Source organism: Lepidochelys kempii, chromosome 2 (genome assembly GCF_965140285.1).
Source record: "Lepidochelys kempii isolate rLepKem1 chromosome 2, rLepKem1.hap1, whole genome shotgun sequence".
Taxonomy (NCBI): domain Eukaryota; kingdom Metazoa; phylum Chordata; order Testudines; family Cheloniidae; genus Lepidochelys; species Lepidochelys kempii.
In genome coordinates this window covers 86,655,052-86,670,661 of record NC_136381.1, presented here as the reverse complement: position 1 = coordinate 86,670,661, position 15,610 = coordinate 86,655,052, and the positions used below count along the sequence as shown (strand labels likewise).

At 45.7% G+C, this 15,610-nt stretch overlaps 1 protein-coding gene across 30 annotated transcripts in view; it reads left to right on the top strand.

The window, feature by feature from the left end:
• EPB41L3 (erythrocyte membrane protein band 4.1 like 3) overlaps window positions 1-15,610 on the top strand; it is a 198,112-nt gene that overhangs the window by 63,857 nt on the left and 118,645 nt on the right. For 11 of the 30 annotated variants that reach the window (XM_073331515.2, XM_073331513.2, XM_073331514.2 and 8 more), the window contains exons 1-2: window positions 2,319-2,408; window positions 4,282-4,381. The exons of 2 other annotated variants lie outside the window; for them this stretch is intronic. The gene's annotated coding sequence lies outside the window, so the exon portion shown is untranslated. Of the gene's footprint in view, window positions 1-2,302; window positions 2,409-3,315; window positions 3,553-4,281; window positions 4,382-15,610 lie in introns of those variants that run through there. 17 more of the 30 variants (XM_073331530.2, XM_073331527.2, XM_073331507.2 and 14 more) reach the window with 5 other exon arrangements.

Sequence of the window (15,610 nt, the reverse complement as noted above, 5' to 3'; positions counted from 1 at the left end):
GGTGACCTGAAGAAGAGCTCTGTGTACCTTGAAAGCTTGTCTCGCTTATCAACAGAAGTTGGTCCAAAAAAAATATTACCTCACCCACCTTGTGTCTGTCTAATATCTTGGGACCAACATAGCTACAACAACACTGAATACTTAGATTTGAAGACAGTCTCCAGAGGTGAAAGGAGTGATCTGGGGTCTCTTCCTAGTGCTGCCTAGACCTTGTCTGATTCTTCTCTCTCCTAATTGAACACTGCTGTAACTTCAATCACTCCAGTGGAGTTATTCATGATTAAGGCTATGTTTTAGTCACAGGTATTTTTAGTAAAAGTCATGGACAGGTCACAGGCAGTAAACAAAAATTCATGACCCTGTGACTAGTCCGTGACTTGTACTATATAACCCTGACTAAATCTTGGGCAGTGGGGGTGGCCCGGGGGTGCCGCAGGTTCTCTGGGAGGAGGGGGCGGTCTGGGGGTGCCGCTGTGCTGGGGGAAGGGGCTGGCAGAGCTGGTAGGCTCCCTACCTGGCTCCTCGCGACACCCCCTTAGGTGGAGGTGTGGCCAGACGGCTCTGGGTGCTGCCTCTGCATCGGCTCCGCAGCTCCCATTGGCCGGGAACCATGGCCAATGGGAGCTGCAGGGGCAGTGCTGCATGTGGGGGCAGCACGTGGAGCTAGGAGCTGAGGTAAGGGCATGTCACCTTTTCCAGGGAACCCCCTGAGATAAGCACTGTCCAGCACCCCAGCCCCCTCCCATGCTGCAGCCCTGAGCCCCCTCCTACACCCAAATGCCTGCTGCCACTGTGGGGGCACGGCGGCCCAAGAATGCCCCAGTAGCAGCCGGTGCAGCTGGCCCAGGGGCTTCCTGAGCTGCTCAGGTGGCTCCTGGGCTAGCCGCACCGGCCGCTGCAGAAGTTATGGAAAGTCATGGAATTTGTAACCTCAGTGACAAACTCGCAGCCTTATTCATGATTTACAACTGAGTCGGAAGGGAATACTAGAGCCGGGTGGAAACTTTTCAACAGAACAATTTTCTGTTGGAAAATGCTGAGCTGCTGGAATTGAAACATTCTGCGGAAATGTGGCTATTCCATTAAAACTTTTGAGGAAAACTGGACAGGAAGGCAGGCTGGCTGGCCCTGTTCAGAATTGAACAGCTTGAATTTTTTGGAAGAAAGGAAATTCTGCTTTCCAGCCAGCTCTGGTGGAGACCTTTTTGTGAGGGCCTGGGGAAAATTATGAAGACCAGTGTTTCGAAAAGTGGCTCAGTGCTTTGAGGTGGGGGGGGGGAGGTGTTTAGCTTTTGGGTACAAAGATTTAAGACTCCTTAGGCCTGAGCTTCAGCGATACTGAGCACTTGAAATATCCTTTGTCTTCCAGGGGAGTTGTGAGTGCTTAAAATCTTTGAAGCTCAGGCCCCAGAATCTTAAGTTTCACATCCAAAGCCCATGGCCACTTAACCTCTCTGTTGCTAAGATATCTTATGTCTAAAAAAATCCAGAAATCAATGCATCTAAGTGCAGTGCTGCAAAATTCCAAATCTGGATCCTGCCAGATAAAATGGGATCCAGATTATTCAAGTGTACTAGGAAAAGCTGCGTATGTACTGAAGTTAGATGGTAAAGCTGGAGGAATGCTGCCAAAAACTAGCCCGCTCCAGGCGCTAATTTAGAGATGGGGGAAGAATAGTAGAAGCAAAAACTAATCTTAGTGTTGCTACAATGTCTGGTTTATCGTCAAAATTTGGCAGGCTCCAGAGCTTGGCTCTGAGTTTGTCGTGATACGGTGGAGCTGCAGTGTAGCAGGGTCCAGGTTCTGAAGGTGCGTTAGGAGCAGCTCGGCCTTTAGACAGTGAAGGTTGGGGGTTTGGGGGGCGCAGGGTCCAGGTGCTGAGTCTGGGGTTGGTCGCTGCCTCGGCGCGCAGTGCTGTTCAACGCCGTCGGTCCGCGTTTGGGCGCGGGCGCGCAAAGCTGAGCCGCTACACTTGATCTCCGAGCCTGTGGTATTTGCACGGAAAGGGGCCAAATTTGGGCAGGATCCGGCCAGGGGACAGAGCCGGGTGCCTGCCGCGCGGACGACACTGGGATACACTAGGGTGAGGAGTTCCCTCTGGGGGTGGGAGCCGCGAAGCGCCTCTTTCTCCGCGGAGCCGGCGCGGGGCTGCTGCGCGCCAAAGCCGGCGGATTCCGGCGGGCTCCAGCTTTTCCCGTTTTCCGCGGCGAGGGGCTTTTTGAAGGCGCCTGCCTCCCCAGTCCTGATTTGCTGGGCTACCGCGGCGGGCTCGTCCTGGGCTGGGCTGCTGACGCGTGGCGGCGGCGGCGGCGGCACGTCCCTCTGACGCGTTGGACCCAGACCTGGACCTAGCGGAGACCCGGGCTCCAGCTCGCTGCTGCTGCTGCTGCTGCGCCGGTTTGCCAAGGTACCTTATCCCGGCACCTCGCTTCGCTTTTACCCTGCCTGCCAGTGCGGTTGCAATTTCCTCTGCTGCGGGCGGGCGGGCGGGCGGGGGATCTCCGCGACCAGGGGCGTTTTTCTTTTTCTTTTTTCTTTTTTTAAAATCTCCTTTCGAGGAGCCATTTTTAAAGTGATCCGTGGCGGGGGGTGAGGGGGAAACTAGGGCGAGATCTGCGCGCAGAGCCCTGGGTGTCGCTGCCCCTTCCCTCCGCACCCCTGGAGAGCCGCTCGGATTTAAAAAAAAAAAAAAAAAAGCCATCGACCCGCCTGCCCTCCAGCTGCGGCGATGCGGCTCGCCAGCCGGCCGCCCGCTCTTCCGGCGCCTGGCTCGGGTGGTCCCGGGGCTGTGATGCGGTGGTCTCCGCAGCGGGGGAGGCGTCTGTTCGGGTGCCTCGCCGCTGGGTTTGCTGCGCTTGCCCGGGATCTTCCCGCCGACGCGCTGGGAAAAGCCTGCGCTGGGCAACGGGTGCCAGGGGAGGGGGCGGATAAGGGGTGTTTACACAAGGCATCGATTCCCCCCCCCCCCCGAGGAAACTTCTCTTGTCTACGGGACAGCTGCGCCAGTGCGGGGAAGTGGGGTGCGTGGATTGAGCTCTCTTGTCATGGCACCTCCATAACCCTCCCCCCCCCTAAGCTGGGCAGCCTCCAGTCGAGTTGTTCCCATTCATCCCCGTGCTGAGCGCAGTGGCGTGCCAGCTGCATTGTTTACCTGGCGGGCTGGCAAGGGGGGTTGTTGCATGTATCGTGTGAAGCCTGATGCGGCGGCGGCGGTACTTCTGCGAGTGAGCGGGGTTGGGAGTCAGCTGTCCGGCTCCCCCCCCCCCCCTTGAAATCGGTTAGGCTCTTCTTGTGCGTCGTCTTGTGGCGGCGGAGTTACTGCTTGTTGTGTGTGTCCCCCCCCGCACTCCAGCCCGTGGCTTCTGCAATGCGGTGGGTGTGGTTACATAGTAACTTGGAGCTCTGGACCTCTGCAGTGGCAGCGCTGTCTCCTCTCCTGTTTTTAACGTTTCCAATGCCAAGGTTTCTCTCGGCTGCACACTGGCCTGGCGTCTGAAGTTGGGGAAGAGAGGTTCTTGCGAGCGGAAGGGAAAGATCGAGGGAAACAGATGGTATTAATCAGATGTGAGGGATGGGGGTAGGGAGGGAGAGAAACAAGGGGTCGGACAAGTTTTGCAATCGTGTAATTTCAGTGCTTGTGTTTTCAGTCGTAGCGTTGGGTTGAGGTGGGTACTTTAAAAATGTTGCAGAGATAGATGTGTGCATGTTCTTCGCCACAGCTTAGACAGCAAAGATAAACCAGGTGGGCTAGAAAGTTCACAGCGTGCTGTCATACAGTTGCCGTATTTTCATGTGCAGTTACAGAATTATTCATACTCTTTTGGTTTTATTCGCTTTAACAGGAAACTTGAGGGTATTTTGTTGGATTTAAAAAATAGAAGAGGGAGTGGCTCTGTCAATCTCGTGGTACTAGGTTCTGTATTTAGCTCAGAACAGAGTTTGTGGAGAAAGAAGGGATAGCTGGGAGGGGTATTTTTAATTGTTTAGCTTTGTCAGAAATACACTACACTTGAACATTTACACTTCCATAATAATTAAAGGCAGTAAAATCAGTCTTTTGTAGTTTTTTTTAAATTTTCCTCATAGCATTGTCATTTTATTGATATAATAGAATGTACTGAAAGACTCGCATTACTCTGAATACTACTTCTGAATATGTGCCTAAACCTTATTTATACTTGAGGCAAACCTGGAACCCACCTGCTAAACTGACCCTTGTGCATCACTTTGAGGTAGGAACAAGCAAAAGTACTTATTTCACTTGACTTGTAATTTTTTAGGGAGAAGAACTGAAGAATCACAGGTTAAAGGTGACACTCTCCACAGTAGTGTTATCTCCTACGCAGTGAACCATTTACAGTTAAATAATCTAGAATTAAAGTAAGTGTTTTCACTCTTAATTTACTGTTAGACTTTGGTTAAGTTAATATAGTGGTTTGTTCAAAATAAATATTGAAGATAACCTTTAAGTACAATATAAGAAGCAAAGTTAATCTTCCTGTGTCAGTTAATTGGTTAAAATCGTTGTGTGACAATTTGCTGCATCAGTATTTTTTTTCTTTCATGTTGTTGTACCACTCTCCTTGGATGGGAACTCTCCACTCTAACATGACGATGAAATTTGCACATCAGAAATAATATAGTGGATGGAAAGAGAGGGATCACCACATTAGAGTGAAGAGCGACTGCAAGTTTATTCTGTATGATTCCATTAGAACAGGAAGGCTCCTTGTGATTCTGTTTTGCTACAGTCCTGTTCACTGCAGTGGTGAATGATTAGAACCAGAGAATATTAGCTTAAACACATTGTGAAATATTTTTAATATATCCTACTTTATTTAATCATACTAATATAGCCAACATTGAATCTCCCTTCACCTAATTCATCTTACAGTGGCGTCCCCTTATTAAAGTGATGTTTATTGATGCCAGTGATGTTTTTCTTCTAAAGGGTTAGCCAATATTATTGGAAACTTGACAGGTACATTATAAGAGCTCATCTGATGTCAGTCTGCCTTTGACTTGCTACTGTGGTCTAAAGGTTTTGTCTTTGTCGTGAAGAAAAGCGGGGGTGCGTGCCCAGAAGCAAGGAGAACTGTAGCAATGAAGTCATTGCGCTGCCTTGTTATGACATCACTCTGGCTCAAGGAAATGAGGGTGGGGCACTGAAAATCAGACTGTCTGAACCATCTTTGTTTTAACTTTGTGTCTACTACATGAACGAGACTGATGCAGCCTTGCCTTAGGAACTGCAGCACAGCTGTTGGGCATTTTTTTTTTCCCCAAAGGAGGAACAAGTAGAGGTGAATCTAAAGTTTGTATATATTTACAGATAAAACAAGATGAGATGCAGGTTTTCATCTGTAGTGGAAATCTGCAAAATATTTACCCTTGCTGAACAAAAATTTCCTCTAAGAGGAAAAATCCTCTATTTGTGTGAGGACTTTGTAGTTTATTTATAAAACAATGAAGCTCTCAAACAATGTGAATATTCACAATCAGTTTGATATATGGAAATGTATTCATTTAACATATTTCTTTGCTAGGTATATTATATGTTTTGGTGTACTGGAAATGATGTATTCCTTGTTAAAATTTATGTAAAATGTCTTTCTTGTATTTTAAGTATTTATTTTGATTTAACTAACAGTAAAATAGAACTTGAAATTGGGTATTCATTCAGTGGGTAATATTTAAACTTGATTCATGTAATTCTCATGTACCAGTAAACGGTGGTATATGACACGGAGGAACAGTCAAAGAATTTTTAAAGTATGTTACAAAAGAACATTTGGTTCCTAAGATTCAGTATATCAGTGGTATCAGTTACTACTCTGACAACATACTCAAAAGTACTTGCTTTTACAACCATGAAGTTTTTTTCCTTTGAAATACAGAATATAGGTCTAATTCTGCAAGTACACATGACTAACCTGGAGTAGGTCCATTGAAATCAGTGTGGTTACTCGTTTAAGTACATTTATTTGGAAGGATGTGGTTCTTTAAATGTAGATGACAATGTTGTGCTATGTTTTGTTTCAGGATCCTATTTATCGCATTTTATACTGGCAAGACATTACATTCCTGAAAAAGTGTTTGAATTTTCAGAGTGTTCTGTTAGGGCTTTGACTTCTAATTTAATTTAATCAATCAGTGATAAATATGAATATAATTTTGAAAAAAGTGATTACTTCCCAGCTGCGCTGAGAATTGTGTGATGGGTTCCTGAATAGGGTATATTAATTCTCTAGGTGGATTGTTTATACTAGGTGCACAACCTGTAGAACACGCAAAAAAGTCTTATATTATTATCCACAAATGTAGAATGCTAAATGAAAATAGATTTAGAAAAGGGTAGTTAATAGCTGAGACGTTTACTGCAGTAGCAAACTTTTTTAAAGACTTTATAGATATGAGCAGGTTAAAAAAAATATCCTGAAAGCTGTCTAACACTGAAAATGAACTTCTACCCTTTCTCCCTCCCCCCCCCCCAATTTGTGGTGATGAGGGAAGTATTGACTGATTAATTTCTGAAATTAGGTGTTTAATATATACTCCGGTGTGCACTTGTTGAAAACAAGAAGTCTGGCTATAGTTTTGATTCCACAAGCTTGTAACTAAGAGGAATCGTATCGATTTTTCCGTATTATCAGAAGGTCCATATGTGGGTCATAACGGGACATGAACATTTCCTTAAGCAGAGCTTCCGTTTCTTACCCTGGCAATGGACCTAATATTTCAATTATCTAGTGAGAGACTGCTAGATGTGTAATAGGAAAGAGGATGACCTTCCAAAGCTCTTGACATCTGGGAGAAAGAACAGCTCGGGTAGTAGAGAAGAAATAATAGCTAACCTATCAGTCTGCCTTCAGTAAGAGAAGTCCTGCAGGCTTATTGCTCCTGCCCCTGCCATTACTAATGGTTGTCACTATGGGCATCAGTGCAGAGGAACCTCAGGAAGAATGTTTAGAACTGATTGGCTGGGAAAAAAACCCCAGAAATGGGGTCTCAGTATTTGAGACAACTGAGTTAATATGAGGATAATGTGGAAATGTCGCATGCAGATTCAGTGTTTTTCCCTTGTGAATTACTGAATAAATAAACTCAAATAATTGACTTTTTGCCTTTTAACCTAAATTAAAATTTAATGTTCACATTTCACCTGGTCATTGTTTATTATTCTATTGTACCAGCAGAACTAAATGATTATATTTAATTCTTGCTTTCATGAACATTCCATATCTTAGCCTTCTGAATCACTTGTGACTTGCTTAGGATGCAGTCAGTGAGATACAATGCATGAAAGGTGATACATAAATAAAATGAGGCCTGGTGAGTGTTTCCTGTCTGTAGGGTGCTTATATGAAATATTTGTTTTCACTTTCAATCCTCACAGTCTTCCACCACCCTCTACTGTACAGATGGTTCATTTTGAAAGCACTCTGCTTTACAGAAAGACAGTCATTTTTCATTGAGTTCTTAATCTATAACATTTGAATCTCTGTGCAAGATGAGAAACCAAGGTAGGAGTAAGTGTGTGAGTGTTGGGAGAGAGAGGGAGGAAACAGGGGAAGGGAGGGGAAAATTGTCCACCAGATGTCTGATACCACTGTGAAAAGGTTTTCATTTATAGGGTTAAAAAAGAATGTGGAAACCAAGGGGACTTGGTATTGGGGGGGAAACAGGGCTAGAAGAAAATATTAAAAGCATATGTGATCAGTGTATAAAATTTTAGGGGAAAAGAACAATTGAAATAATGTGTACTGTTATGAGCATATACAAGTATTTACATATGCGGGGAGGGATAGCTCAGTGGTTTGAGCATTGGCCTACTAAATCCAGGGTTGTGAGTTCAATCCTTGAGGGGGCCATTTAAGGATCGGGGGCAAAAATTGGGGATTGGTCCTGCTTTGAGCAGGGGTTGGACTAGATGACCTCCTGAGGTCCCTTCCAACCCTGATATTCTAGGATTATGATTAATGTGTGTCTGTGTGGAAGCACTGTAACATTGATAAATATAATAGCATCCATAAGTCGCATTAGAGGAGGTCTATAAAACTCTTGAATGGGGTGGAATGAAGTTGAAGTTCCTGAGTTAAAAGCTAGAGAGACTACCCTCGTACGATATATGTACATTGTGAAGTAGATTTGGCTCTTAAAACAGCATTTTTTCCTAAAAGAGGTTGTCAGTGGCAGCTGGTGCCCAGGATAGCTGATGGTACTGTGGGGAGCAGTCTCCCTGTAAGGGGATTATATTTTTCAAGTGGAAAAACTGACATGCTCTGGTAAGTGGGTTGGGGGTACAGTAAGAGGAGTGTTGGGGATGAGGGAAAAAGGAAAAGGGGTACTGTGTTTTCTCTTCTCTCTTACCCATTCTCTCTTTCAAAGTGAAAAACTGGAGCAGTTCACAGTAAAGGGCAGGGTAGACGATAACAGTATATTTATCATTGTCAGCATGTCACTGTTGTCTCCTAGTCCCAATCTCTTCCCTTCAAATCTAGCTCTTGCCCTACCATCTCCTTCTTCCACCCACACTGCCAACTGACCTACAACTTAATTCACCAACTGACTTCTTCCTTGCAGAATCAACCATGCCAACTAAATCCATCCCCTCGTGAGTCAGAACCTCTCCAACCCAACCCCTATTGGCTCAGGAACGCTCCTCATCCACCGCCCTCAGGAACACTCCTCACCCTCCTTACTTAACCTCTCTACAGCTCAGAACCACACACTCAGCTCTTAACCCTTTCCTATCGGACAATCCTCAGAACAATCCCTACTCCTGCCTCACACCCAAGGTTAACCATCTTGCCACCCCTCTCAGAAATCCAATATTTTGTGCTAGGTCTGGAAAAACAGGAGCAGAGGCAAAAGGGGGATGAGAGTGCAATCTGAGGTAGTCCAAAAGAAGCCCCTATTCCTTGCTCATTTTCTCCTCGCACTGCTGAGTGCGGTCTACATGCTTCAGGCCAAGAAGTCCCTGTGGAAACCACATGTATTGCAGCCTCAATGGGCTGGAACATCTCCAGCCCCTACAAGAGTTTCCCAGTGGCAGCAGGTGGTACAGAACCTTGCAGAAAATCAGCCACACAATGCAGTTGTGACATTACTGGGGATTATTTATGTCATTGATCCCTGGTGGGGGTGGTGATGTCTGGTCCTCATGAAACCAGGGGCAACTGTAAATGACACCTCACTGTTTCCTCAGGAGTAGAGGTTGCAATCAAAAATGTTACTTAAAAAGACCGTAACAAACAAACTGAAGAGAAGGTTCTTGCAGACCCAGGAAAAGTATGTTTTAGACTGACTCGGGGCCGGATTCCTGCACCCTCACTTGTGCAGAGTAGCACCTAACTCTGCAAATAGTCCCATAGAAATCACTACGCCTACTTATAGAGCTTGGAACTATTCAGTAAAGTAAAGGCCTCAGAATTTGGGTCTGTGAACATTAGTTAGTTATACTGAGAGCTTCCCTAAGGGTTCTGGAGATGGTAATCAGATGAAGTAATCAGAGAGGTTAGCATTTTTGTTGAGTTATTACTGGTCAACTTTTCAGAAGTTGATAGCAATATATCACTTTAAAAATTACCTTGCATACGTAATTGTATCTTTCCTTTCTTCCTTTTTCCTTTGTGCAGATATGGTTTTGTTTGTTAATAGCAAGGAGCACTGATTTAGAAAAATTGGCTAGTACTTCTGCTCTCACCCAAAAGGGAGAACCTCTCCCTTCCCTCCCATTATTGTATGATTACTTTCTGTACTTTTCCTGGCCAAGAGTCTGGAGTCAATTTGAAATAAATGTACGTTAGCGAATAGTTGTTTATAATGAAGGGTTTGTGTCATGTGGCAGTGTCGTCATCTTTGATTTCCATCTCTCAGCTCAGCAGTTGCTATGGGGCCGAATTTCTATCTTCATTCAATTTCTGTGGTCTAATATTTGCCAAGTGTTCAATCATGACTCCTTGGCATGCACTTGGAGGGCCAGACACGCCTTTTGCTACGTGATCACCACCGCCAGCTACTCTCACTAGATTTGGATGAGAGTTGAGTGAATTGCCAGCACCAGCTGCAAGCAAACCACCCTTTCTGGGTGTAGCTGTCTCCTATGCAGTGGTATTGCCTGTTAAATTCACCCCATACACCCCCATTATGCAATGTATATTATCTTCAATAAGAAAAGGCATAACTGGAAGTTCAGATATAAAAAGGTGATGTTTCTGAATAGTGATAGTAGTATTATATTTATTATATCTCACTGTTTGACTGGAAGTCCTTGTGTCCTAGGCACTGTATGCATAGTAAGAGAAGGACATAGAACCCTTCAACCCGACCTGAACCTAATGGGACCTGACTCCACGTGTCAGGTCTGGGATGGGTGGGGTGGGAAAACAACTGGACCTTCTTGGGCACAGGTCAAGTCAGCTGTCCTTCTCCTGCCCGTGCTGGCCACCACCACCTTGCTGCGCTTTGTGTGATGGGTGGAAGAATCACAGCACCCCTCACTCCGCAGAATGTTACTCCTGCCGTGCTGACCCCACAGGCAGGGGGAGGTGAGCTGACCCCATGGGCAAGAGGTGCTGAACTCACAGGCAGGAGGAAGGAGCACTGACTCAGATTCCTGGAAAGGGTCAGGAAATAACTTGATCCTCTCGGACTAAGATCGGGCATAATTAGACCTCTAGACCCTGGTGCAAAGACCTTTTGATCTAAACAGGTAAGACAGACAAGGTGTGTCTACACTGCCATTAGACACCCTTGACTGTGCCAGCTGTCTCAGGTGTGTGGGACTGTGTCATTGTGATGTAGATGTTTGGGCTGCAGCCCAGGGTCTGGGACCCTCCCACCTTGCAGGGTCCTAGAGCCTTTGCTCAGGCCCAAGCCTGGACATTTACACTGCAATTGAACAACTCCTTAACCTGAGCCCAAGTTAGCTGGGAATAGAACCCATAGCTCTTGATTCCCAGTCCTATGCTCTATCCACTAGAGCAAGCTGACTCTCAGCCAGTAGTCTTCGGATACCGAGGCTTGATTAACCAATATGTTACTTTCACCCCTGACAACAGGACAACATTGGAGTAAGTCGAGTGACTTACCAGTACTCTGGGGCCAGCTCTGGCCCCCGGAAGGGGCGGGGCCTAGGGTGGAAGGGGCAGGGTTGAGGGGATCAGAGCCAGCCCCAGCCCACCCTGTAAGGTGAGTGCTACTCCCCCTCCCCCACTGGGGTAGCAGCAGCAGCCCGGGACTCCGAGGGCTATTTAAAGGTCCCGGCGCTCCCCTGTTCTACCACCCTAGCCCTTTAAATAGCTGCCGGAGCCCTGGGGAAGCGGCTGTTTAAAGGCCCGGGGTGGCAGAGGCAGCTGGAGCCCTGGCCCGTTAAATAGCCCCTGGAGCCCCCGCTATCCCAGGGCTCCGGGGCCTATTTAAAGGGCCCACGGCTCCCCTGCTTCTACCGCCCCGGTCCTTTAAATAGCCACCGGAGCCCTGGAGTAGCGGTGGTGGGGCTCCGGTGGCTATTTAAAGGGCCCGGGCGGTAGAAGCAGGGGAGCCCCAGGCCCTTCAAATAGCTGCCGGAGCCCTGCAGCCTCTACCCCAGGGCTCCAGCAGCAGGGCTCTGGAGGCAATTTAAAGGACCTGGGGCTCCAGCCACTGCTGGGAGCCTCAGGCCCTTTAAATTGCTCCCTGGGGAAGCCGGGCTGCCCCAGTACGGTCACCGGCTCTGGCCAGTATGCCGTACCGGAGCTTACTGACTTACTTTCACCTCTGGCTGGTGTAGTCATTGATTTCAGTGGATTGATACTAGTGTAAAATTTAAGAAAAGAAATGGAGCACCAGGCCCAAGATGTAATAGTCAAATATGTGATAACATTGTTAATTTCTTACACTGCAACATGCATTCCCCATGTCTCTTTATGGATCACTATAGAATGCAGAAAATTTCTGTTAATTATATATAATTAAGCCCCTTCATTTTCAGTTTAAACCGATTTTTACTGTAAACTCCCAGGTTTTACAAAAAGCATTATTCGTGGGGGTTTTTTTTTCCAGTTTTCACCCTATTTTTTGTATCATTCAAATATATAAAAAATAACTTGTTTTATTAGGAAAATACAGTACATTGCATGAGATATATGTATTACGAGAACACATTAGTCTGTGTATATGCAAACCTGCCTGTTGAAGTAAGGTTATATATTAGTCTAGAAGATACACACAATAAACAAACAGGCATGCATGCAATCTCTGAAGTGCATACGCATCTGAATGTACTGATGAATCTCATGCCTACCACATACATATTTCAGGCTGTTAGCAGATAAATATTTAAAGACCTGACACACTAAAATGGGAAGAAAATGAAAATCCATATCAGAATTCATTTCAGAACACAAGGAAATATTCAAAAGTTTAAAAAAAAAAACAGGCGAAAAGGATGAAGCTGAGTGTATGCGCTGCAAATTGTGTGTCCCAATTATTAAATGTAAATATTTATAAGCCGATAGTTCTGTCTACAACAGTAAACTATTTATTCAAATTAAAAGTTTTATTTGGATATTAGAGTTGTATTGTTTTCTTAAACTCAGAGGTAGCATTGTGTTTTGACTTCTGTTTTAATTCTGCAGCAAACCACATTGAATTCCATTCATCAAATCATTAATCTACTGAATACTTTTTCCCCTGTCCTTCCGTCCACCAAAATAAACCCCGATATTTAACCAGAAAAATTATTAATAGCTTTTTCCACTGATTTTCATCTTTTTGTTGTTGTAATAAACGCTGATAAATTCCTGGGAAAAATTAAATAAAATAAAACCCAAAAATGAAGGGCTATCTCTCTCTCTATAAAAGAGAACAGTAATGTTGTTTCCATGTATTGGAGCACTATTGTAGTACAGCTCTAGTTGGTAGCTTTTCATTCCTTAACCGCCACCTTTTTCTCCTAAAAATAGTAGCAAATTTTAGTGGACTACAGGAGCGGCAAAAGAAAGTTTTTTGAGCAAAAATTTTAGTTGAACAGTAGTATTAAGAGCAGATTCAGGATGATCCAGGGGGTATAAATAGGGATAACATAATAAAATTGAGCAAAGGAAAAGATGGGCTGGATAATCAGGGGGAAATGTACTAACAGTGAGACTTATTGGACTGTGTAAACAGTCTCCTTGGGGAGCTAGTAGAAAGCCCATCGCTTGAATCATTTAAAAGTTGACTAGACAGAGCACTCAGCAGTACAATATAGGAAACAAACTTGTGGTGGAGATGGATGGACAGGTTGACCTAATTTCCATCTCTGATTTCTATGATTTATTAAAGACTTTTGCAGGCCTTCTGCTAGAGGGCTAATGGAATTTGAAACATGGCAGTTATAAGCGTCCTTTAATAGTGTGCCAGCACACTGTTGTATTTGGTCGCTTAGTTGTAGCATTAGTGTGGATAATTCATCCCATTGCTGCAGACTGAACAGACCGTAATTACAGGCAGGGTTTTCCAGTTCATTTTGGCATTACTATTCCTACTGGTTTGAATTCTATGTTGAGTCACAGCCCTGCAGTCCCGTTGCCTTCAAAAAAGCCTCAGCTGCTGCAGGGTGGTTTGGCTGATTTAGTTTATTAAGAGCTGTGAGGCCTGATGCTGCTTGTGGATCCTTTGAGGTGAGGTGCTGGGGAAGAAAAGCCTCTCGACCTCCACTGAGAGAACCCTGATGCCTTGTGATAGGAAAGAGCCCCCACCCACTTCATTCAGAGATGTAAATATATTCAGTTAGGCTCTCTCTCTGCATATATTAAATGCATGTCTACTTATATATGTGCATAATTGAATACACCACGTCATTAAATATTGATGGTATGGGGAGACACTGCACTCTTCAAAGTTACATCTAAAGCCAGCCTGATTTTGACCCATCCCTACTGACCCCAATTCATACAAAACTAAACCATCCATCTGACATTTCACAGGCATAATCTCATACCTGGATACAAATTTTCTCACTCATTTTCTTAATGGGGATAGCAGGACTCCTCTTTCCTAGGTTGTTGATGCTTTGCCCTCTTGCCTGCTTCTATATGCTGTATGCAGCTCAGATAAGGAGCTTTTCCATAGACTGGATCACTGAGCAGCCAGGGGAGAAGGGAAAAGAAGATGCAAAACCACTAGGAAACTGTGGACCCTTCCTTGAAATAACAGGTTTCCCTTTTTTCTAAGATCCTGTGTCTTGGTTTTTTTCCTCCCCACACGGAGTGCTCTCAGTGCTCTGGTCTACAGTCTCAGCCAAGAGGCTATATCTACACTGTAATTAAAATCCCACAGCTGGCTCGCACCAGATGATTTGGACTAAGGGGCTGTTCAATTGCAGTGGAGATGTTTGGGCTCGGGCTGGTGCCTGGGCTTTAGGACCTTATCACTAAGATAAATATCTTGATTATGCCATCATCTCTACTTTTCCCAAGCTTTGCTCAGTGTATTTACCACAAGCACAAAACTGAAAGAAAAGCTGACTTTCACATTTTTCATCAAGTCAGTATTTTTTTATGGAGAAAGATGAAATTTATGTTTTCTCTTAAATCCATGCCAAATGTTTAATTCTGTCTCCATCATAACTCATGAATAAGACTCTGTGTTTGTTACGGAGGTCACAGATTCCGTGACTTTCCATGACCTCTGTGACTTCTGCAGCAGCGCAGTGCGCCTGGCCCAGGGGCCGCCTGAGCAGCTCTGGCAGCCCTTGGGCCAGGCGCGCTGGCCACTGCTGGGGCAGTCTCGAGTCTCCCCATCCCAGCAGTAGGAGTTTGGGTGTGGTGAGGCTCATGGCTGGGGGTGCGGGATGGTGCTTACCTGGGAGGGGCTCCCCAGAAGGAAAACAGGAACTCCCCGTCCTCATCTCCTAGCTCCATGTGCTGCCTCCACCTGTAGGCACTGCCCCTGCAGCTCCCATTGGCCACGGTTCCCAGCCAGTGGGAGCTGCAGAACCAGGGCTTGGGGGCAGAGCGGAGATGGAGCTAGGTGATGGAGGTTGTCGCTTCCTGGGAGCTGGGTAGGGAGCCTGCCCCATCTCTTCCCCCCCCTCCCCTCAAGCACCCGCAGTGCCCCCCTGAGCCATGACTCCCCCCGTGCACCCCCCCCCCGCCAGACCACCCGCGGTGCCCCCTGCAGCTGCAACTCCCTCCCCAGCACCCGGGACATCCCCAGGGCTGACCTCCTGAGCCGCCCCCCCCCCCCCCACCAAGTTTTAGTCATGGGTATATAGTAAAAGTCATGGATTGGTCACACCCTATGAATTTTTGTTTATTGTCCGTGACTTGTCCATGACTTTTTCTAAAAATCCCTGTGACTAAAATGTTACTAATGAATGGTTTGGCCTAGAAACACCAAATGTGTTTGGTCTTGATGAGAGTGGTACTTTGAGTAGCCTTGGAGGTTATGAGGGAACTTTACGTTGTGAAAGCTGCTTCCTCATATGTTATGAAATGTGCCCCCTCTGGAGTTTCTAACTTTGCACAGATTTAGTTGATTTAAGACAACCTGCATCTGCCCACTGAATTTCTTAAACTCCTTATTTTTTCCATCAAACTGCATGCTTGTAGATCAGAATTAAGGTTGTGTAGGTTACCTTAA